We start from the raw sequence: 25,663 nt of genomic DNA, 5'->3' as shown, positions 1-25,663 counted from the left end.
AGCCAGTTGCTATTAGGATTTACTAAAAGGTGATCAAATATGCCACAGAGACCCCAGTACAATGCACAAATTCAAAGGAACTGAGGGAGAGAAAGGTAGATGCAAAAGAGAAACAAAATAGATGCTCTTCAGTTGAAGGATGTCTAACAAATTGTGGTACATGAACATGTTGGACTGCATGAAAGCCATCGTCATCCACTTAAACCCGATGGTCTCCAGGCCATCACAGCAGTTTCATGTGATTTCTGGTTCAGTCATTTCTGTGGTGACAAAGATGCTAGAGTGGTTTGTGGGTTCCCTCTCCAGCTCATTTTACAGATGAGGAAACAGGCAAACAGGCTTGAGTGACTTGGCCAGGCTGACACATCTGTTAAGTGACTGAGGCAGGATTTAAACCTCTGAAGTTGAGTATTCCTGATTCCAAAGCCAGGGCTCTGGGGGCTGTGGCGCCCCCAGCAGGGTTCACTCTCACCTTAAGGGAGGCTGTGAGCTGACAACTTTTGTTGTTGCTATTATTGAGTCATTCAGTTGTATCCGACTCTTTGGAGGGTTGGGAAAGGCCTGTCCTCCAATTCAATCTTATTGTCTTCAGGGGCTCACAGCAGCTTCACCTGATTTCTCCTGTCATCCTGTCAGTTGCCAGGTGATTGTATCAACTCTGCCCACTTTGAATCAAGGCCAGGGCCTGCTGAGACTAAAGGTGCCTAAAGGGAGAACTGCCATACAAACTTTTCCACATTCAGTGTTATAATTAATTTTTACCATCAAGAGTCAATCTATCAGATAATATATATATATATATATTACATATTATTATATATTAAAAACACACATCTAAACCCCATCACCATGGATACTGAGAGGTCTCTCTTAGACAGAATGGGACAACATTCTTTTAGCGCCCTCTTCTTCTAGCAGGGAAGTCCTTCTGCTCAGGAGGAGGTGAGTCTGGGAGCAAAGGAGGAGCTGTCACAGATGACCAGCCAGGGAGGTGACAACCCATGAGGAGTGTGAGCCTGGGGTGGAGTTTGGAGGCCTGGGAAGAGTTTTGTTTGTGTGTTGGGAGGGAGAGGGAGTGAAGGTGAAGAGATCGGGGCAGGGATCACGTGGGAGACAGTGAGAATCCTTAAATCCTGCCGCTGGATGTGATTGGATGAATGTGTTTCCTGGGGGAAGGAGCTTAAGCAGGAAGTCTCAGAGCTGAGATCCGTCTCTTCCATCCACCTCAGATCTCTTGCCTGTTTTTCCCTTCCAGCTACGATCACTTTGTCATCTGGAAGCCAGCCCAGTGCTTGCAGCTCCCAGGTAGGTCTGAGCCAGCATCCCTTGTATTTCCTGGCTTCTGTTCACTGCTCTTGCCACTGGGTCTCATTCTCCTCTTTTCTGACCTGTGGTGAGTGTCCTCCAGGAACATCCCTTTCCTCCAAGCCTTCCTCTTGATGAGCTCCTCACCCTTAAACCTTTTCCAGACTCCCAACCCCTTGCACAGCTGACTGGCTCCCCCTGCCCGGATTTGCCTTCCAGACTTCAGACTTTGTCCGGAGGAAGAATCCAGGAGCGCAGGTTTCCGTCTTCTGCTCAGGGCCCCGGCGCCCGGCCCCCCCCCCCCCCCCCCCCCCCCCCCCCCCCGCCCCCCCCCCCCCCCCCCCCCGCCCTCCCCGCCCCCACCTCTTGCTTAGAGATGCGATGTCCTCCTTCAGACCCAACCCTCTTTAGGGATCCTTGAGTCCCGTCTACCTCCCCTTCCCCCACCCTGGAAACCGCGACCAAAGCTCTTTTCTGCTATCCATTAACTGAACCCAGGGCTCTTGGGCTGGTTCCCTATCAGGCCCAGGTATGTTGTTCCCTGTCTCTTCTTTCCCTTTAGGGATCCCAAGCCCAGGCTCCACCAGAGTGTCCCAGGTGTCCTCTCTGGCTCCTGGTTTAACCTTGGAACATGGACTCCCTGCTTTCCCAGGATCAGCAGCCCCCCTGGAGCACTTTTGTCAATCTAGTATCCCCGACTTCCCAGCCATGACTTATATTCGTCCCTCTTACTTCCCAGGTGCTCCCCTCGCTTCCCAGACCTCTTGCTTCTCTGACCTCTCTTTTTCCAGAGTCTTTGGAGCTGAATCCCAGATTGGATTTTGTCTTCCTATCTCAGGCTTACCCTGCTCATTTCCTGGTGCACAGTCTTCCCCATCCCCACCTTCCCTGGCTACCTTCCCTCCTACATCAAGGAGTCACTCTATTATCTAGAATTATGTGTGTGTTAGTTGGGGAGAAGGGGATACCGTGGAGGGAGAGCTCTGACTCAGGAGCCATTGAGGCATAGACTGGTCTCCTACCTGGGATACCAAGCCCCTTGTATCTCTGGGGTTTCTGTAAGAGGACAGGGAGAGGAAGGACAAGAAGAGGAGAAAGAGAGGGAGAGGGTGGGTTTTGCTGTTCAGACCATTTTCATTTTCCATCCTGTCCCTACCCTGCCTGCTGCCTGACTTTTCCCTGAAGCCAGGACCAGTCTCACCCCCTGTAAGTCTCTGGAGATTTGCTTCCTGCCTATGTAAACCCCTTTCCCCTTCTGGGATGGTTTTCCCTCTCCAGTTCAGTCTTCAGGGGACCAAGGCCTGGCCAAGTAAGTACTGGGACAAATTTAAACACCAAAATTGGAAGGAAATTGGAACGGTTTTATTATTAGGGTCCCAAATAGAGGTCACCTAGACTATGAACAAGAAAGAAGAGAAGCAGCCTGGGACTAAGATGATAGAGTGGGTAAGATGGGTTTTTCTATGCAGTGGTAATTAAGTAGAAGGACTCTGCCAGGAGCTCTAGGACTTTCTCTTAGTTTTCAAAGACACTTAGAATTAAAGTCTCCCTCAGTTATCTGTGACCATGGTTAGTAAGAGCTTCAGTTGTTGCTTCATTTGTAGCGCTATAAAGGGTGGGGGCAGTGGTCTCTGAGGTAAAGGCCAGGGACCAGATGGAGGAACTTGACAAAACGGAGTCACTTTGGACACTTTGCTACCTCCATAGGGAGCCTGGAGCCAGAGGGAATGTGTCCTGGAAGCCTCACATCTCTTCCTCAGGTGAGTGGAGTCCATCCATGATCTGACCACCATCAGCAGTCACAAGCACTTCCACAGACACAGAAGGTGGACAGTGAAGCTGGCAACGCTTTATGTATGGGTCCTTTCTTTACAAAAGAGGAATTAGATGGAACACTGTAGGAACAACACTCCTCTGCTCTGTGTTTTAAACTGGCCCACTGGGTCCTCGGCGTCTTGAGCAACATCTGGAGAATCAGCTCTCTATCAGGAGGTAGGCAGCAAGTCATCCTGAGTTCTCAGGAACTGATGGGTCACTGCATTGATCAGAATTTTTATACATACAAGTGTACGTATCCTGTGGATACACCTGTACACACACACACATACATACATACACATTTGTATCAATCAAGATTCCCCTTTTTTACATCACCCGCTCCCCCGCCATTGACAAAACAAGTAAAACAAACTCCATTACATGCAACACACCATGAATCTTAAAAATAAAACGGAACACAGTGACTATATCCTACAAAATGCTCCTCAGTCCACACCAGTTTTCCACCTTTAAGTGGCAGGCAGCGTGTTTCTTCTCACTGTTCCTCTGGAATCTTGGTGGGTCTTTATTCTCCTCTGGGTGCAGTGCCCTTGTTTTCCATTTTTTTAATGGAATCTCCTTCTTCACTCAATCCCCATTCACAGCTAATCCCCATATTCCCCTCTCACCTCCAGGAGATCAGTATATATTCCTTTACCTCCTTTGAGTTTGTTTTTCTTAGGACTAATCCCTCACTTAGTCCATCTTCCCTGGAGTTCCCCCTCCCTGTTTTCTTCTTCCCCCTTTTCACTGGTGAGTAAAATGTATTTCTCTCTTCATCTCTATATATGTGTATTCTTCCTCCCTTTGACTAGATGAATCAAGTTCAGACATTGGATGTCCCCACTCATTCCTTCCTCCCTTGCTGAAATGTCTAATTGTGGACCTCCTTACTTCAGATAACATTTCCCAGCCCTCCTTTCTCTCCATCACCTTAGGGTATTCCTCTTTCCTTCTTTCCAGTCTCTCCTTGAGATTATCAAGATATAACAAAACCCCTCCCATCTTTATTCTACTTTGATTCCCTCTGTGAGCCCCAATAGGGATCCCAGGGGACACATCATTTCACCATAATTGAATATGAGTAATTTGTCCTTTTATTTTGAGTCCCTGAGGCTAGTTCATCCTGGATTACTTTTTTGATATTTCTCTTCCCTTGTGCTTGAACTTCTAAGGTTTTCTCTATTTATGATTTTTTTTTTTTTAAATCAGAAATGCTTTTAAGGTCCTTTTCCCCCTTTTCATTATATTCAGTTTTGTTTCGTAGATTCTTTTTGGGTCCGAGAGCGTGTCCTTTGCTTTCTGGCATGTCCTCTTCCAAGTTCTGTGCTTCTTAACAATGTTGCTGTCAAGTTTTGTGTGTCCTAAGGGTGGCTCCTTGGTACCTGAATTGCACTGGACTTTCTTTCCGGCACCTTGCAGAGTTTTCTCCCTGACCTGGAAGCTCTGCATTCTGTGATGTTTCTGGGAGTTTACATTCCAGGCTCTCTTTCAGGAAGTGATCTGTGTTTTCTTGGCCATCAGGAGCTCACATAAAAGCATAGAGGCCAGTCATGGGAGAGGTAAGCAAGGCGGGAGAGCAAAGGAGGTTGCCCATCCTGGGACATTCTGGCACTTTCCCAAGGCTAGGACAGGAGAGGGATCCATAACGTGGGCTCCTGTGACCCCTAAGACTGTTGTTCCTGGACTTTACCTGGGAAAGGAAAGTTCTTTTGACTCCACAAGGTTCTGGGAAGAGCAGCTGAAAGCACTTTCTGAGGCAAAATTCAGGGACTATCTCATGGCAGTGATCTGAGGTTTCTTTATTTCTACTTTATTCTCTCTAGAAGATATTGGGGGCCCGGAGGGGAGAGTAAATGGGAGAAAGAAAGAGTATGTTGATGAGATGGTAAGGTGAACTGAACACCAGCCCTGAAATCGGGAAGACCTGAGTTCAAATCTGGTCTCAGACACTTAACCCTTGCTAGCTGTGACACTTAGACCCAGCTGCCTCACCAAAAGTAAATAATAACTATGTGGGGGCCAAAGCTTGTAGTTTTGTGTCTTGGCTGCTTTTAATGGTGTTCTCACGGTCTGTTGATAGGTAAGTTTGGTCTTGGTCTCTTCTGGCTGACTTGTTTTCCCTCTGAGAAGCCTTCCCTTTACTGTCTTCCCTTTTATGTCTCCTGAATTTGCCTCAGTACTTGTCCTGGCCTCTTGGCTGCCCTTTGGCCCCTACAAATCTGTAGAGTCTGATGTGTGGGCAAGGTCTTAGGAACTCCTGGATTCTTTTTCCATTGGGTCATCACCATGTCTCCTCCTGCTCTTTCTTTTCTAAGAATCTGCTTGAGTTTATGGCCAAACAAAGGGGCAGGACTTGGACACAGGAGTTTCTCCTCTGCATTTCTGCCTCAGTGTCTCAGATAACATTAGGGCCGATCATGGGGAGCGTCTGTTTGCTCCTTGGTTCACCCATTCTGGCCCATTTCTTCAGGTCAGATCTTTTTGAAGATAGAGCTGGGCTCTACAGCAGTTCTGGAGGGAAGGTCTGGGCTGTTCTTGTTGCTGCTTTCTTGGGGTGCCAAGTATTGCTTTATTACAGACTCTCCCCCGTGGACAGCAAGGGGGCCTACACCCAAAGTGGTCTGCTCATTCCCCTATTCTGAGGTCTGTGTTTGTGACCTGAGCGTGAAGAGAGCACATTACTGCTGGACTCTGTCCCTGCTGGCCCCCTAATCAGCTCTGCTGCCTGGCTCAGAGCAGAATGTGGGTTCCCCTTTATTCTGAGATTCCCTCCTTAATTCTTCCAGTTTTGGCTGGGCTGGAGTAAAGACCCTTCCTTGTAGCCCAAGCCTGAGACATGGCCCTGCTTCTGCTAACCCTAACTTTCTGGCTTCTTGCCCCAGGGCTTCGATTCCCAGGACAGATTCCCTTGATCCTGGTTATGTGACTGGGACCTGGATCAAGGGCAACAAAACATCTTGTTGCAGCTTCCTAATGTGGATCGGAGTCTTATTGCCTTGTTACACAGGATCTGACTGCAGGAATACTCCCTGTAAGGTATCTTCCTCACCAGACTTTTCCCCAGGATTTACAACCTTCCCTTCTCTCCCTTGTCCCCCCTGCTTTGAGCCAAACTGGATGACGGACTTTGATTTTTCTGAGTTTCCTCATTAAAACCCAATCACTCAGTGACACTGTCCAGACCTCTTAGGAGTCTTTGGAGCGGACTTCACTACATTGCTCCCCCTTCAATTCGCTCCCCCTTCTCCCTCTGCCATCCTGGCTTAGCTACCCCAAAAGTGTTGTTTTCATGTTCTTTGGTTTATATAAGATGCAAAAACTGAGACAGGTGTTCAGTAGTTTGCCCAGGGTCACACAGCCATTAAGTGTCTTGAAGCTCCTTGGAAACTAAGGTCTTCCCCAAATTGTAAAATTTGAATCAAAATGTTAGTATAACAGTAAAGGTTTAAATTATATTGGTGGGGGCTGAGGGTGGGGGCAGCTAGGTGGTGCAGTGGAGAGAGGACCAGCCCTGAAGTAAGGAGAACTGAACAAATTTGGCCTCAGACACTTAACACTTCCTAGCTGTGTGACCCTGAGCAAATCATTTAACCCTAATTGCCTCAGAAAAGAAGAATTAAAATTATATTTGGTGGTATTTGTCATTTTTATTATGTTGACACAACCTAGTCATGGGCACTGATGATTCTTCTACCTTTTACATTGTCTTGCATTTCTTTAAGGATTGCTTTGCAATTGAATTTAGACAACTCTTTTAATTCCTAGATGCTGTCTGCATATTTTACTTATTTTGATGGGATTTCTCTCAATTACTCGTGTACTTTGTTAGTATTTCCTAGAAATGCCCTTAACTTAGGAGGATTCATTGTGTATCCTGCAACTTTCTATAAACTATTAACTATCACACTTAATGTGTGGTTGTAGGTCTGTGTTTCCCTCTGAGGACTCCATTAGTTGATTCCCAGAAATTTGGGAATATTGTTTAATCATTCTCATTTCCTTTCGCAAAGTTATCATTTCTTAGATGCATGAATCCTTGTTCTCTAATTCAGTCATTAAAACGTCACTGGTAAATCTCCATTTAGGTTTCTGTCATTTATTGCTGATCCCTGTATCAATTTCTATTCTTTATTCATTAGGAAGTAGAAGAAACAGAATCTCTTCCCAAGAACTCCACTGATTCACTGATAAATACAGGAAACATTTCTTTTACCTTCTTGCAAGACCTTTGAGACTTCAAAGGCTGCATTTTATTTCATTTTCTGAAGCCCAATCCCTCCCCTCATTCCCTATTAATTGGATGTTACAGAAGTTACAGGACATGTGTCTCTGCTCCCATACATAGCCCACAGGTACTTACATTCTAGAGGAGGAAGGTAATTGAGGAGGGCCGGGGGCAAAGACCAAGATATTCTTTTCAGATCTCAGGCCACTGCCCCTAATTACAAAAATTGGGCCCTGCTACATTCTCTTGGGAGAAGATGACCTCCACCTTTGATTCTTTTCTGATGGCGTTGTGGGTTTCAGGTTTCTAATTTAAGTTTCATTTCTCCATTTAATTCTCACAACGGGGGAAACCAAATAAATATCCATCCATTTCTCACAGGGAATGAAAAGATGTTTAATTATTTGTACCTTTTTACATTTGGGTGCAGTCTCTCTTTACACTAGTGCTTAATTTATGTAGAAGTTCCATATGTTGCAAAGAAATTTGTATATTCCTGTTGTCCCATTTGGAAGATGTTGTATGTCCTTTACCTCCAGTTTCACTAAACATGTGTTCATCTCTTAAATTTCATCCATTTTTCCTCCCCTTTCTAATGAGGATTTCTCTCCTTCCCACATGAAGCATGTTTTTTTTAACAATCATTGACAGACAGATTGTCAGAACAATAGCACCCTAAGGCCAGGGGGACCTTGGGATCACTGATTCTAAAGCCAGAAGGCTCCTGACTTCTTGACATATTGTTACAACAGAAGCATCCAAAGGTCAGGGAATCTTGAAATTATTGCTATATTTCCCCTAGGAAATTTAGGATTTAGGGGTTCTCCCTTTCTGCTAGGTAACTGAGTTCCTCTGAGGAACTTCTCACATGCTCTCCCAACTCTATTTCATTTGGACCATTCCCAGTGTCTATTATATCCCTTCATTTTGCCTTTTATCTGTTCCCCTAAATAAATCTACATTTTCTCAGAGTGTGACCAGAGTGAATTCTTCATGTGACCAAACCTCAACTTTGGATGCCTGCCATCATTTGGCAACAAACCCCACACCATAGATCACATCAACAGAAAAGGCAAACATAAGATGGAAAACCATCAGAGTCTAAGTGCATTGGCCAAACACATGGTGTCCACGTAGCAGGCTGGAAATAGAGATAAGCCTTATGTGAAGGATGTAGAAGACCCTTACCCAAAATGACTACTCAAAGATCGCTCAGTAGAAAGCAGAAAAGTTGTTTATTAAAACCTCCAGAGGATGAGCCATCTCAACACGAGATAAGAAAGAGAAAGCTCCTGGCAGGAGGTCTAAAGAAGTAGTAAAGATATACAGCTTTTATAGGTTCTGTTATAAAGGATTATATCATAAGTTGGGGAGCACTGAGAAATAGGTGCCCTCTCCCTTAATTGAATGTTAAACATCGGTACAAAAGGCACATTAGAATGGAATGGTTTGTTTCCCTTTTTCTGAGAGAAATCATCAATCAGACCTTCAGACTTCAGATTACTGAGCTGAAATCATTTAAATAAATCATCTAAATATTGATAACATTGAACAAGGATAAATGTCATCATTTCTGGTTAAGTAAATATATCTAAAGTTTTAAGTAAATATTGACTTGCACACACCGTACGTATATAGCTAACAGAGACATAGAAATAATAAAAAATAAAATATAGAAAAAGAATTCACCTTATCTCTTTATTCCACACACTTGCTAAGCAGAAGGACATTCTCAGATCTGTCTGTCTTTCCCAATATCTTGTCTGTCTGTTGGCTTTTTAACTCAATTTCGGGATTCTTCTTCTCCCAACATGATAGATTTCCAGGCATCTCTTTAAAACATGCTTCTCATAAAGAATCTGGCAATATTGTGCTCATGAATTGGTTTTTAATAATGAAGGAAGCCTCTTTTCTAGTTACTCTTGCTTTTCTTTAATGCAATATTATAATTAAGGAACAAATGCTTTAAACAAATGAAAGCAATTACAAATAATTACAAATGTGAGCTGTTTTACCCATGACAGCATCATATCCAGAGTGACCTCAGGCCTTCAGTATGACAACAGGAAATTCTATTTGACTCCATGGGAAACTATCTCCTACCACATAGTGCAGGCCAAATCCTGATGAATATCTCTTCAGAATCCTCATTTTTCATCAGATAAGACTTTATTCCAGCTTCTCAGAAATATTATATATATATATATATATATATATATATATATATATATATATTTTCTTTAATTCTGTTCTCTTTTAAATGATCACATAAATGTTTTTTCTCCTAGAGTATTGTGTACTTGCCAGCTTCTCACAAACTCTTTGCAGAATTTTCTTTAGACTACATCACTGGAATCAGTTCTGCTAAGGAAGAAATTTCCCATCACCCCTCTAGTTCTCCCCAGATCCATCTATCTCCCAGATAAAACACAAACTTTCTTCCCGATTCCACATAAAACATTTCTCAGGTTTGTTTTTTCCCCAACTGATCCTATAAAATGCTTTCCTCAAAATTCAAGAAGACTCTTACTGACCATGGTTCCAGAACCTGACTCTGACACTCCAAAATGGTATGACCTTTGAGCAAATCCATTCTCTGTGCTTCAGTTTCCTTCTGGAAATTGAAGAGGTTTGGATTCTTGAATTCTGAAAGGAATTTTGGCTCCATATCTCATGCTTTTTGTTGGTTTAGGAGTCGGTGACATTCAGGGACGTGGCTGTGGACTTTACCCAGGAGGAATGGGGCCTCTTGGATGATCCTCAGAAGAAGCTGTACAAGGAGGTCATGTTGGAGAATGCCTGGAACCTGCTCTCCCTGAGTAAGGACATTTCCCTGGGTAACTCTGAACCTGCAATCAAAGGGAATATCTTTGGGTCCAGGGTCTAGTGGGGAAAAGGGGGTTCTCAAAATGAGGAAATTGCTGGTCTCCTGTGTTCAAGAGACAGGATCCTCCTGCAGTGTTTTGCATTGTATCATTGGAATCTGAGGGTATCCTTTGTTTCTCCTGAAGCTGTCTCTTACCAGGTTTTAGGAAGCTTCAAGTCAGAGATCAAATCAGTGTAGAAGCATCTCAGACATGGAACTAATCTCAGAGGTTATGTTGTCTAACCTCTACTTGGACACAAATTTATTTCCAAAGCTCTGAAAATTGCTCAATCAGGTTTTCCTTACAAACCATTCTTCTTTGGGATGGTTCTAGCATTTGCCAAGTGTTGTACCATCTGCTTTCTTTACAATATATTCCCAACAATATTATTATATAAGAACAACTTCCAGGAAATGAGCTATTTTGACTACTGTAAGTCCCCAAATTACAGATAAAGAAGGAAATAAAGATTCTATATATATCCAGATAAAGAACTAATAGGTAGAAAGATGTACAGTAGAATTTTGCACATCTATATGTTTATATATATGCTTATATGTATTTGTGTGTATATGGATTTATGTAATGGTAGCCATCTCTAGCATGGGGATGATCAAAGTTGAGGAAAAAAATCTACTTGATAATTTGGTTGTCCATTTAAAAGAAATAGCAAGTTGTACATTGTAGATTTGCAGTTTTGCGTTCAGTCATCTTTTTTATTGGACTATGTTATAGAAATACTTGTTTGTAAATTAAAGATAAAGCAGAATTTATCAATTTATGTCATATTAATCTTCCAAGTTAGGTGATACAGGTTTAATTGACTTACAAAGGGGTATACAGTTAGTAACAGTCTGAGGCTTAATTTAAACTTGGGTACATTATGTCTATCTCCACTGCACTACTGGCTCCCTTAAATTTTTAAATAATTTCTAGATAATGGATAATGGAAATGATGGGATGAGTCTGTCCTTCTGTGAAGAAGGGTGGCAAGACTAAGGTCCCTGTTGATCAGGCTCAAGGCCTCTCAAGCCCAATAACTATTTACCCAGGTTAAAAGTTTCTGCCAGAATGGAGACTACAAAGAGAGGGCATGGGGGAAGAGCACTTGGCTCTTTTTTAAAGAAAAAAGGAGTGGATCAGAACTAAATCACTTATGCCTTAGATAAAAAGAAAAAAAAAACTTATGAAAAGCAAGAGTGTTAGTATTGTGAATGTGATCTCAAATAATGTAGAAAAAATAAATAAATACAATTAAATGTAATCACTAGAAAGTACAGATAATAAAAGGGAAAGGGGAAAATTGAGAGTGGAAATAATTTATATCAAATGCTATAGTGAGAGCATACCCATCCAGAGGGTATGAATTCCAGTCTCAGCTGCTGTGATTTGGTTCAACTCACTGAACCATTCTGAGCTGTTGGACTAAGTAAGGCACATAGTGAGAACGAAAGCACTTTCTGTATTGTCACAGGCTTACTATAAGGATCCAATGTATTTGAGCAGAAAACTCATTTGAAATTAACTCATCCTTAGGATGTGAGCTAATATGATTTTTAAGTGACTTATTATGGATATTTAATGGCTATTTTGGGAAAAAGAAAATTACTGAGTTTCCATTCTACTGATGGAAGAAGATATAAATATAGATGTGTGGGAATGTACAATGTTTCGTTTTTTTGTTTTGTTTTTTTCCAGAAAGAGAAATCATACTTGAAATGAAGGAAAGTACTCCAGAGCTAAGTCTTTCTGTAGAAACTTACAAATCAAGATTCATCAGTGATAGTCCTGGTCACTTCTCTTGGAAAGATATCTGTGATATACTTGAGAAAATCCACAGTGCAGAGAAATCTTATGTACATAATCAAAGTGGGAAAGTTTTCACAGAAAGGTGGGCTCTTCCTGAACATGAGAGAATCCACATTACAGAGAAACCTATTGAATGTAATCAGTATGGAAAGTCTTTCAAATATAAAAATAGTTTTCCTCTTTATCATAAAATCGATACAACAGAGAAACCTTATGAATGTAACCAATGTGGAAAAGCTTTTAGGCGTAAAGGATATCTTACTGTACATCAGAGAATCCACACTGGAGAGAAACCTTATGAATGTAACCAATGTGGAAAGACTTTTACACAAAGTGGAGCTCTTAATAGACATCAGATAATCCATACAACAGAGAAACCTTATAAATGTAACCAATGTGGAAAGATTTTTAGTCGTAAAGAATATCTTACTGTACATCAGAGAATCCACACTGGAGAAAAACCTTATAAATGTAACCAATGTGGAAAGGCTTTTAAACATAAGGTATCTCTTACTGCACATCAGAGAATCCACACTGGAGATAAACCTTATAAATGTAACCAATGTGGAAAGGCTTTTATAGGTAAGGTCTCTCTTACTGCACATCAGAGAAACCACACTGGAGATGAACCTTATAAATGTAACCAATGTGGAAAGGCTTTTAGAGACAAGGGAGCTCTTACTGTACATCAGAGAATCCATACTGGAGAGGAACCTTATAAATGTAACCAATGTGGAAAGGCTTTTACAGAAAGTGGAGCTCTTAATAGACATCAGCGAATCCACACTGGAGAAAAACCTTATGAATGTAACCAATGTAGAAAGGCTTTCATAAAAAATGTACATCTTACGTTACATCAGAGAACCCATACTGGAGAGGAACCTTATAAATGTAACCAATGTGGAAAGGCTTTTAGAGATAAGGCAGCTCTTACTATACATCAGAGAATCCACACTGGAGAGAAACCTTATAAATGTAACCAATGTGGAAAGGCTTTTACAGAAAATAGAGGTCTTAATAGACATCAGCGAATCCATACAGGAAAGAAACCTTATAAATGTAACCAATGTGGAAAGGCTTTTAAACATAAGGTATCTCTTATTGCACATCAGAGAATCCACACTGGAGATGAACCTTATAAATGTAATCACTGTGGAAAGGCATTTATAGGTAAGGTCTCTCTTACTGAACATCAGAGAATTCACACTGGAGATGAACCTTATAAATGTAACCAATGTGGAAAGGCTTTTATACGTAAGGCATCTCTTGTTGTACATCAGAGAATCCACACTGGAGAGAAGCCTTATAAATGTAACCAATGTGGAAAGGCTTTTAGAGACAAGGTAGTTCTTACTAGACATCAGAGAATCCACACTGGAGAATCACTGTGGAAAGGCATTTATAGGTAAGGTCTCTCTTACTGAACATCAGAGAATTCACACTGGAGATGAACCTTATAAATGTAACCAATGTGGAAAGGCTTTTAGAGACAAGGTAGTTCTTGTTGTACATCAGAGAATCCACACTGGAGAGAAGCCTTATAAATGTAACCAATGTGGAAAGGCTTTTAGAGACAAGGTAGTTCTTACTAGACATCAGAGAACTCACACTAGAGAGAAACCTTATGAATGTCACCAGTGTGAAAAGGCTTTTACAGAATGTAGAGCTCTTGATAGACATCAGAGAATCCATACAGCAGACAAACCTTATAAATGTAACCAATGTGGAAAGATTTTTAGTCGTAAAGGAAATCTTACCGTACATCAGAGAATCCACACTGGAGAGAAACCTTATGAATGTAACCAATGTGGAAAAGCTTTTAGAGACAAGAGAGTTCTTATTCGACATCAGAGTATCCACACTGGAGAGGAACCTTATGAATGTAACCAATATGGAAAGGGTTTTTTTATAAAAAAGAGGATTGGTTCTTGCCAGATCTATGAAGAAAAGTAAAAGCATCAAAATAAGGAGGAAAATTACTTAGGTAGAGAATATTGGGACAAGATGTGCTAGTGCTGATGCCTTTCATACTTAGCCTTCCTTAGCTATAACACTACATGGAACATGAGGAAGGAAAAATAAAAGATGACTTGGGGATGGCCGACAGCTTCTTAGCCATATTGGATCATTCTTTTTTACCCACTCGCCTACTTGCAAGGCAGCATGGTATAATGAAGTGATCCCTACATTTGGACTCAGAAGACTTGGGTTGATATCCTAGCACCGCTCTTCCTTAGAACATTTTCAAGTAAACAAGCATTTATGAGCCTGATATATGCCAGGCCTTGGCATGTAGGAACCAAAAGAGAGTTGCAAAAGGTGTCTCCTGCTCCTATGGAGATCACAGACTGGTGGGATTGACAACAAACCGCTAGGTGGAAAGCCACCTTGAACCAGATAGTACCTCATTAAATCACTGTATCAATATTGTCTTGCTTTATCCTTGTGAGAACCTATTTTACAGAGAAAGAAACTGAGATAAACAGAGACCCCTTGGCTTGACTATCAAGTAACAGAATATTATAAAAAAAATTTTCCCCACATATGTGAGGTCAAAAAATAGAAGAAAAATTGGACAAACTCCCTCTTGGAGATAAAAATTCTTTTCAACTCTTAATTAAAAGCTAATTACTATTAAATAGATTTGTGTTTCTATTGATTCATGACATGCATTGGATTAAATGACACATGTAAACAAAAGGCAATTGCAAAAAATGCTTTGTGTTGTTGGGGGGGAGGTTCTTTTTTTTTAAATTAATTTTAATAAAGATTTTTTTATTTACAAATCATATGCATGGGTAATTTTTTCAACATTGACCCTTGCATGAGCTTTTGTTCCAAATTTTCCTCTCCTCCCCACTCCTTCCCCTAGCTGGCAGGTATCCAATGCATATTAAATTTGTTAAATCCAATATGTGTATACATATTTATACAATCATTTCGATGCACAAGAAAAATCAGATCAAAGAAGGAAGAAAAAGTAAAGCAAAAAACAAAATGGAAGCAAATACCAACAGAGAGAGTGAGAATGCTATATTGTGGTCCACACTCAGTTCCCATGGTTCTTTCTCTGTGTTTAGATGGCTCTCTTCATCACTGAACAAGTGGAACTGGTTTGAATCATCTCATTGTTGAAGAAATCCACATTCATCAGAATTGATCATTGTATAGTCTTGTTTCTGGTTCTGTTCATTTGACCCAGCATCAGTTCATGTAGGTCTGTCCAAGCCTCTCTGTTTTTGTTTGTTTGTTTGTTTCACCCAAGCCTCTCTGAAATCATCCTGCTGGTCATTTTCTTACAGAACAAGAATATCCCAAAACATTTATACCATAATTTATTTAGCTATTCTCCAATTGATGGGGATCCATTCAGTTCCCACTTTTTTGACACTATAAAAAGAGCTGCCACAAACATTTTGGCACATGCCGGTCCCTTTCCCTCATTTAAGATATATGGGATATAATCCCAGTAGAAACATTGATGGATTAAAGGGTATGCAAGGTTTGAAAACTTTTTGAGGATAGTTCCAAATTGCTCTCCAGAATGGCTGGATCTGTTCACAGTTCCACCAACAATGTATCCATGTGCCAGTCCACCTAGCTGCCCCTGTTAGTAAAATTCATAACCTAGGGAAGACTTTAGCATGTCCCCTCTACCCTTAGATTATTTTAGCCAATAGGGTAGCTGTAAGATGGCATTTCAAGGTAATTTTAGTCCACATATATAATCAACGATGTTCTAGAGCCTTTTTTTTATATTTTTGTTTTTTTCCTTCAAAAACTGCTCATTCATTTCATTTATCAGTTGGGGAAATGACTTGTGTTCTCATAGATTTAACAAAGTTCTGTTTACCATTTGAATCTCCCTCTTATAATTACTCCCTATTTTTCTTTGAAGTCTCCCTTTTTTGACTTATCCCTGCTACTTTCTCTTTGCTTCTTACCCTCATTATTAAATCAAAACTTTAAATTTACTTTCCTTATCTTCTCCCTACTTTCCTAATTTTATTCCATATACCCTTGAAAAAGCCCCAATCTCATCCTCCCCTTCAGGTTTTTTTTTTAACCTTGGGGAGCAACTGGGGTTAAGTGACATGTCTAGGGTCAGACAAGCTAATATGTGTAAACTGTCTTAGGCTGGATTTGAAATTGGGTCCTCCTGACTCCAGGACTGCTGCTCTATCCACTGTACCATCTATTTGTCCCAAGTTCAGAAGACTGCTAGACCTCTCCATATGTGGATGTTGTTTCCTCTTCAGCTCAGATGAGATTAACACCAACATTGCCAGCCTTCCACACACACCTCCATCCTTTGTTTTAGTTCTTTCTTCCATATCCTATTTTTATGAGATAATTGCCCTTTTTTACCTGCTACTACCCAGTTTTGTTCTTTAGAATCACCCCATCCTGCATAAGTCAGTCACAATCTTTCTTTCAAACTACCTTAGTAATGATAACAGTTTGAAAAATACTACCAATTAAATTATGGTATATGAATGTTATGGAATATTATTGTTTTGTAAGAAATGGTCAGCAGGATGAATACAGAGAGGCTTGGAGAGAACTACATGAACTGATGCTAAGTGAAATGAGCAGAACCAGGAGATCAGTATATACCTCAACAACAATACTGTATGAGGATGGATTCTGATGGAAGTGGATTTCTTTGACAAAAAGATCTAACCCAGTTTCAATTGATCAAGGATGGACAGAAGCAGCTACACCCAAAAAAAGAACAGTGGGAAATGAATGTAAACTGTTGCCATTTTTGTTTTTCTTCCCAGGTTATTTTTTACTTTCTGAATTCAATTCTCCCTGTGCAACAAGAGAACTGTTCAGTTCTGAACACATATATTGTATCTAGGATATACGGTGACATATTCAACATGTATAGGACTGCTTGCCATCTGGGGGAGGGGATGAAGGAAGGGAGGGGAAAAGTCAGAACAGAAGTGAGTGCAAGGGATAATGTTGTAAAAAAAATTACCCAGGCATGGGTTCTGTCAATAAAAAGTTATAATAATAAAAAAAAAAAGAAAAAGAAAAATACTACCAGTAATAACCAGTAATTATTAACATTAATAACATTTTCATATAGCAAAAGCAATTTGCTCTTAATCATAAAAAGTTTTTACTAGATTCCCTGTATTTTTTTCTCACACCCCAGGCAGGAAGCCAGCTTTCAAATTCCCTTTTTTCAAGCTTTCAAGAGCCTTCTTCATTTCTTTTTACTCTGCCATCAGAGTGGTTCCATCTGCCTATCTGAGCCTGGCTTTGTTGATATTTCGGCTGGCAACTTTAATTTCAGCTTTGGAGTCCTACATCCTGGCATTTCACACAAAATACTTTGCATGCAAGTGAAATAAATAAGGTGACTGTGTGCAAATTTGCAGGGCTCCTTTCCCAATCTTAAATCAATCAGTTGTTCCACATTCAATTCTAGCTGTTGCTTCTTGATTCAAGCTGTTGTCTCTTGAATCAAGAGACAAGATGATCTGATTCTCTCATCTGTTTGAGGACTCACCGCATTTTGTTGTGATCCATACTGTCAAAGGCTTTAGGTCTAATCGGTGTACCAAAAGTAAAATTTTTCCCCCCTGAAACTTCCTTGCTTTCTCTTTAATCCATTTGTTCTCTAATTGCTCAGGGTCTCTGAAAACCATCTGGCTCTTCTGTTAAGTCTCAATTCACATGTTGCTGAAGCGTAACTTGAAAAATCTTAAGCATAGATTTACTAGTATGTGAAATGAGATCTCTAATTTTCTTGGAGAGATCTCTTCTTTTCCATTCTGTTTTCTTCTCTCTTTGGAATTCTCATTTAAGCAATCCTTATTTCTCCATAATATTCTCTGGATTCTGAGTTCAGTGAGTTATATCTTAGTCTTTCTCCTTTCCCTTTCCTTCTTTCCTCAGCTATTTGTACAGCCTTATTAGACGGTCATTTTCTTTTATTGCTCTTCTTTTTTTCCTTTGGAAAGTTTGTTCCAGTTGCAGCTGCTGCTGCTGCCTAATTCTTCAAGTACTCTATCTACTAGATCCAGTTCCTTGAGGTTATTCATCACTTCCACAAGCATATTCTTAAGTGTGGTCATTTAGCTCACACCTCTATGTTCTGATGATTTTCCCTATTTATAAAACATATTCAGGGAAAAGTTCTGCCAATAGTATCTTTTGAGGATGGGTACAGTTATGTGATCCTCTCAAATCTTATCCTGTCAACTGGCAGTTAATCAGATCAGTTCTGCTCAAGGAGGGAGTTACATTTCAAATCAAGGTTAGGATCTCCTGAGACTAAGGTGGCTCAATGGTATAATTTCCCTATATACCCTTCCAAATTCTGTTTCATAATTTTCACCATCAGTAGTCAATCTGTCATAGTAAAATCATTTCCACATTAGAGATAAACTTCTAAATAAAAAATACCCCTGGATACTGAGAGAACTTAGTTATTTATTTAGTACCAGAAAATCTTTTAGCAACGTCTTCCCCAGGGATCATAAGGTTTTTTGACTTTTTCCAAAAAGAAGGTCCCAAGTCATCTATTAAGTCCCCAAAGGGATAGGAGAGTTTTTGAGGACTTCTTCACTTTTGCCAATCAGTAAGTTATCATTATTTGTTTCTAAACAAAGCTTCCCCAATTGAAACTCAAGTTTTTAAACATTGTAAGCCCACTTTGGATTAGCTCAATTTATCGCAATAAAGATATGATTGCATGACCCTCTAGAGACAATTTTTTCATTAGCAGCACCTCCTAGCCAATGGTTTCCCCACGATTCCAAACAAGAAAAATTAGAATGTAATAACTGATTTTATGGATTTGTAATATAAAACAGCTATTTGTTCGGGTTCACCCCAACTCCCGAGTGAAACAGACCTTATGTGACCAGAACTGCCTGTTCACCTGAGTAATGAAGACTGTGAGCAATGAGGGGTGAGAGTCAGGGTGGTGTGAGACTCCCTTTATTACAAAGACAGCAAGTCCTTTTATCTCCTCAGTGTATGCCTCTAGTTCCTATATCTTAATGTAAGCACACCCTAACCTATAGCAGATACATGATTCTCTACAGGAAGCTGCATGCAGATACAGAGTGAGCGTTCCTTTCCTAATAGGGTACGTGGTCACTATACTCTCCTCCAATGTGTGGCAAGCCTGTCCTGGGAACTGCCACATTGCTCCTTTGGGTGGGACCCCCTTCCTCCCTACGCCATCTTGTTCACCCTTACAAGGCCGTGCCCTGTGTGATGTCCAAGGCTGGGGGAAGGTTAGCAAGTCCTCTTACAGTTATTGACACTCAAATGACATCAGTTCAGTTTATTGTATCACTGCATGCATCTATCCATCTGAAGCCCTGAACTGATTGCCCTCAGTGAGCAGTGTAGCAGACTTTAGATCACTGAAAAAGTTATGCCTAGGGCTTTTCTCACTCCATAAAGCATATGTGTTGCCCAGCTCCTCTCAGTTTCTAGGAGTGAGAGTTAATTAAATACTTGGCAGACAGAATTTATACCTCATGTCTATGGGAAGGGATTCCTGTGAAAGGAGCTAACAAAATGGATTCCAGCTGAACTTTATTCTTTTTGTTCCAGATTTCTTTTCAGATGTCAAGGGGAAACCCCCTAAGATGTTCTTCCACAGACAATGCATTTTATATTGGATGTGATTCTGGATGGGCATGGATCATCGCAAGCAAGGGCTCTGAATGAGAACCATTACTGCTTTGGGGGAGATATGGAATTTTTTTTTTAAGGCTTGCTTTGATCAGCCACAGCTACCCAGCTAGCACATCGATGTCCTAATTACTCTATGATCAAAGGCCATTGGTGTTTCAGTTCGCTCCATGCCTAAATTCCCCAATCTATCAATCTCATTGAGAGGCCTCTGACCAGAAGCATCCCCATGGACATGCTGGCGTCTTGCATAATAAAAAGTTCCAGCTTATAAAATATCCCAGACTTAGTTGTAAGCCTACTGCTTTCTTAAGGTGCCAGGCCACAGTACCCCAAAGGTGCCATGTTGGAGAGATTGTGCTTTTGTGATCCTCATTTCCGCACTTCCCTGTGAGCATGTCAGTCTTCATGAAAAAACAGATAATCAATGTATGTTCTAGTATTCTCGGAACGTAAGTTCGTGGTCTGTCTTAGCAAACTATGGAAATAATTGTCCTGCTCCAAGGGAACAGTGGAATCCTCAGCTTTGGAAAGGTGAGAAGGAAAAACCTGAGACAGTATAGACAACCTGGCAAAGAAGGAGGGAAAAGTTCCATACTGATAGAAGATGTTAACAGTTTTTCATCCAGTGCAGATGACATGGGCCGACTACACGAGTACACACTAACTCTGTCATTAATGCCAACCGTCCAACCTAGACATACCAATTACACAATAATGCTTCCATCAGTGGTAACAATATGCCAATGATGTGTTAGCAACATGCCGATTGTATGACAATTACCCACAGACACACTGGTTCCAAGGAATCAGAACTTGCCCTCACGCAGCTTCTCCACTACTGAGCCAAAGTATTATTGCTGCTGCTGCTGCTGCTACTTCTGCAGGGTGTTGGAAGAGTTCTGTTATGTAATAAGAAATGATAAGCCAGATATTGTCAGAAAAACCTGGGAAGACTGACACGAAGTTAGCAGAACAAGGAGAATAGTGCACTCGGTAACAGAAGATTGCACAGTGAAGAACTGGGAATGATGGAACTCCTCTGATAAATATGAAGGACTCATCATGAAAAATGTTCTGCACCTCCAGAAAAAGAACTGACGGAATCCAGGTGAAGGTAGAAGCATACTTTTTACTTTATTTCTCTTACATTTATTTAATCTGCATGTAACTATGTTTTGTATGACTGCAAATGTATAATCTATATCAAATTGCTTGCCTTTTCAAAGGGTGGAAAGGACAGGGAGGGAAGGAAATAGAGAATTTGTACTTCAAAAATTTTAAAAGGTGAATGTCCAAAATTGTTTTTACATGTAACAGGGAGGAAATCAAACAATTACAAATAATACCTACCTTCCAGATTTGTTTGTGAGGATCAAATGAATTAACATCTGTAAAGTACTTTGCAAAACTTAAATTGCTTTAGAAATACTAGCTATAAATCTAGAACCAGAATAGGGAGCCATCATTAAGCTAATAAAAGGTAATGGGTTATGGGCATTAGAAGAAGAAAGAGATAGCAAAATAGTACAAAAGAAGGGAACCATAAGGTGGTAGAAAGTAATAAACAAATTCCGATGGTTACAGTACTCTACTATGCACCAAATTAATGAAATTCTTCTCATTTCAATGAATCATCTCTGGCAACAATAGCAAAGTGGATGTTATGACGGTTTGGAGATGAAGGCACACAAGACCTGTCAGATATTTGCCATCCTTTACAAGTTATCATTGAATTACTAGCAGGGGAAGGCGCTTTGTAAATGGTAACGAAACAGAGTTTGCCTTTAGAGGTGGGGAGCACTCCTTCCTCTTTCAGAGCCCTTATGTTATGTTCCTGTTTAGCAGACTTGCTCTCAGAGAGTTGTTACAGCAAATAGGGAAATTAGAAAGAACTCACAAATTCAGTTCTAGGGAAATGTTAGTTTAAATGCTCCTGACATATTTTCACTCTCCAGGAAATCTATTTTAATGAAAGACTTGATGAGTGAATGGGGCTTAAAGGCTAGAATCCATTGCTGATAAGGGAAATTCAAGCACTTGTGAAGACTCCTCAAGATGGTGCAACAGAAATAGTTTTCCACTTTGAAGAATCATCTTATTGAGACTGAATTTTTTAAATAGCCTTTTATCCAGGAAAAAATAGATCCCAGGAAATCCAGGAAAAGGAGTGTGGGGTAGGGTTCTAGGTTTGCAAGTTTGCTTGTACATCTGAGAGAAAGAGCAAAAATTCACTACCACTTTAAGACTATAGATATTCAGCTACAAAAATACATGAAATCATTGTGAATTCACTTCCAAAATATGTTCCATTTAGCCTTTTTAGCACATCTCTGTCTGTAAATACCATCCTTGTTTATAGTGTTTGTTCTCCCATGTGGTCCTAAGCATTCACTTGGTGCTAGAGACTAGGAATAAAAAGACCAAAACCAAAAAGTCCCTCCTTCGGAGAATTTCCAGTCCTGTGGACTGGATTGGCTATCTTGTTGCTTGTCTTCTCAATGGATGGGCAAGGAGAAGAGATGAGGGAAAGAATGTGGCATCCATAAGTTTAAAAAAAAAAAAAACGTAAAAAATAAATGACTGCGTGGATGGATGAACAATATATTTAAAAAGAACTTGTGTTCCACAGGGTGAACCTTCCCCTGAGAAGGTGAGTCTATGGAAGGTTTTCACAGTTGCCAAAGGCCATTGAAAGCACTTGAGGTATGGTTATCAGTGGTATGCCGGTAAATGTTTAAATGGCTCTTCAAATGAAAAAAAAAAAAAGGTATGTATGTTGTGGTTTGCCAATTTCCAAGGTGCAACTAGCACTTACCGGGTATTTTCCTGTAGACCTGGAAATGTGCTGATCTACTCTACTGGATGATAAATTGCAAGCATGGACAACAGTACAAAAATATTTCCCTGGAATCTCAAGAGCACCCTTAGAACCCTGAGGGCATCTTATAGTTGGAAGCAGGTTTATCATTGGAATTAAGTATTAAGATACTAGCTCCAGAGCTGTAGGTCCTTTGTTTCTAGTCACAAAAGTGGAAATCTCCAAGTGCAAACCTCTTTTTACTGAATCCTATTGTCTCTAATACTGTGCAGAGCCATAGAAAAGTAGCAGATAGCCTAGTAAACAGAACAGCCTGGATTCAAATCCTGCCCCTAATATTTCTTGAATAGTGGCATTTAATTCCTCAATGTGGCAGTTGATGACTCTCAACCTCAGTTTGCTAACTATAAACTGGGTATAAGAACACCTGTTATAACTACCACACAGAGAATGAGATAACATCTACTGCTACTTAAATCACATGGAATATTTCTCTGCTATAAGAAATGACAAGGGGGAAGTTAGGTGGCTCAGTGGATAGAGCATCAGCCCTGAGGTCAGGAGGACCTGAGTTCCAATCTGGCCTCAGACACTTAACACTTCCTAGCTGTGTGACCCTGGGCAAGTCACTTAACCTCAATTGCCTCAGGAAAGAAAAAAAAAAAAACTAAAGAATAAGAAATGACAAGGGGAATGGCTTCAGAAATACCTGGGGAGACTTACATGATCCCATATAAAGGAAAGTGGGCAGAACCAGGATATGGCATACAAAAACAGCACTCCTGATCATTTGGGAGAAAGATTTAGCTATTCTACTCAATGCAATGATCCAAGTCACCTAATGTCCATCTTCTGCAAGAAGTCTGATCACAACCTCTCAGAATCAGAGGTTAGATGACCTCAACTATCTAATCCAAGATAACAGTGACAGAATAATAATCCCATCAGCATTATATACTTAACAAACTGCCATCTTTGCTCTGATTAAAAAATCTCTAGGCAGGGGTATCCTATGACTTCTCCAAGTTCCACCTTAGCATATTTCCAATTGTTAGATTTTCCCAGACTGGCCCTTAAGTTTCCATGTGGTGATGAATGAGTCACCTGATGTGGACATAGTTTGTTCATCATTAGAATGAGAAGAGGGGAGGTGACATGGAAGGGTAGGAGTTGTCACCAAATCTCTTGCCCAAAGCAATGGCTTCTCTCCCCCCAGCAGGTGACACCTATTGGGAACTGAGGACTTCTAATTGTTAGAACCTGAGCGACCTTGAAGCCCTTGGAGCTGCCTTCAATTCTCTTCCTCAAGCTCCAGCATCAGGTTTTTTACTCTATCATTTCTTCTTCCTAATTCTCATACATTACAGGAGAGCCTCCAAATATTAATGGAATCATGTTTCCTGAACATATTCACAACTTTCCAAACTTTTCATAATCAATCAATAGTCTTTTAAAAAAAACATACCTCAGTCTGGATATGTGTATATGATTTCCTTTCTTTGGAAATTTTACCCCAAGTTAAAGAGTTACTTACAATTGAACTGAAATGTGGACCATGCTGGTAGCTGGGAAGCTTTCCCATGAGCATCCATCAGTTTAGTATCTCAACACTGTCTTCCTATACATTCATTTATCTAGTTTTTAATAGACTACTGCCTACTCAAAATGTGAAACTGTTCCCAAATAAGTGAGCTATCATCTTATATCATTCACAAAGAGATTTTATTCTTTTTTTAATCATATACCACAGGGTTTTATTTATCCAAATCTATTTATTTGAAAGCTGTATGAACTGATGCTGAGTGAAACGAGCAGGGCCAAAAGATCATTATATACTTCAACAACAATACTATATGATGACCAGTTCTGATGGACTTGGCCATCCTCAGCAACGAGATCAACCAAATCATTTCCAATGGAGCAGTAATGAACTGAACCAGCTACGCCCAGCGGAAGAACTCTGGGAGATGACTAAAAAACCATTACATTGAATTCCCAATCCCTATATTTTTGCCCACCTGCATTTTGGATTTCCTTCACAGGCTAATGGTACAATATTTCAGAATCTGATTCTTTTTGTACAGCAAAATAACGTTTTGGTCATGTATACTTATTGTGTATCTAATTTATATTTTAATATATTTAACATCTACTGGTCATCCTGCCATCTGGGGGAGGGGGTGGGGAGAAAGAGGGGAAAAATTGGAACAAGAGGTTTGGCAGTTGTCAGTGCTGTAAAGTTACCCATACTTATAACCTGTAAATAAAAGGCTATTAAATAAAAACAAAAAATTTTTTTAAAAAGTGTAAAGTATTTGGAAAGTGACAGTATTAGTTAAACTATATGATATATTTCATAATAGAAATAAAACATTCAAAAGAAAAAAAAGAAAGCTGTATGTGTATATATAGAGATGTGTGTGTGTGTTAAGATCCTTTTGTTCCTCTTTAGGATCAATCATCACTTTTAACAGTCACAATATCTTACAGCATTTAATAATTAACTTCATTTTTTTAATACAGAAATGTTCTCTGCCCTTTTCATCCCAGATTGTGGTGAATCTTCCACTCTGAATGAGTTTCTAAATATCACATGAAAGTACCTGAGTCAGACCTATGGTCTGTATCTGCAGAAGGAGAACCCGAAAGGTGGAATAACTAAGCATCATCCCCCACACTACGCCCACCCAAGACTCCCTATCGTTCATGCTTTAGGACAAAGAACTCACTCATTTTTTAATGAATTCTTCATGGAAACCACTAAGGTCCTGGAAGGGTCAACTCAAGAAACACTTGTATTAAGGCCTTTCTGGATTTTCCCTGGGTGTCGGTGGCCTCTCCCCCTGTCACCACAGACTCCAGAAAGTTTCTAGACATCAGTAGCTCAGTACAATAAAACATGGGAGCCACAACCAGAAAATAAAGTAAGCCAGGTTTGCTGAGCCTTTCTCTGGACTTCCAGAAAGTCAAAGAGGAGTCTATTCTTTACACAGCACAAATAACACTGACAGATTCTTCCCCCCCTCTGTGTGCACTCACCTGGGGAGGACTCGAAGCCCTGGAGAATCCTGTAAGCTCGCTGTCCCTCTTGGCCCTTCAGGTCTTAAGCTACAAGGACAGTGCCCAAAAGCAGGGAAGACTTGGGCA

The 25,663-nt window shown here is 40.4% G+C and overlaps 1 pseudogene; it reads left to right on the top strand.

The window, feature by feature from the left end:
* Positions 1–1,128: 1,128 nt before the first annotated feature.
* Positions 1,129–14,806, top strand: LOC100917193 (annotated as a pseudogene).
* The last annotated feature ends 10,857 nt before the right edge of the window (positions 14,807–25,663 follow it).

Source organism: Sarcophilus harrisii, chromosome 5, assembly GCF_902635505.1.
Source record: "Sarcophilus harrisii chromosome 5, mSarHar1.11, whole genome shotgun sequence".
NCBI lineage: Eukaryota > Metazoa > Chordata > Mammalia > Dasyuromorphia > Dasyuridae > Sarcophilus > Sarcophilus harrisii.
This window is presented reverse-complemented; position numbering and strand designations above follow the sequence as displayed.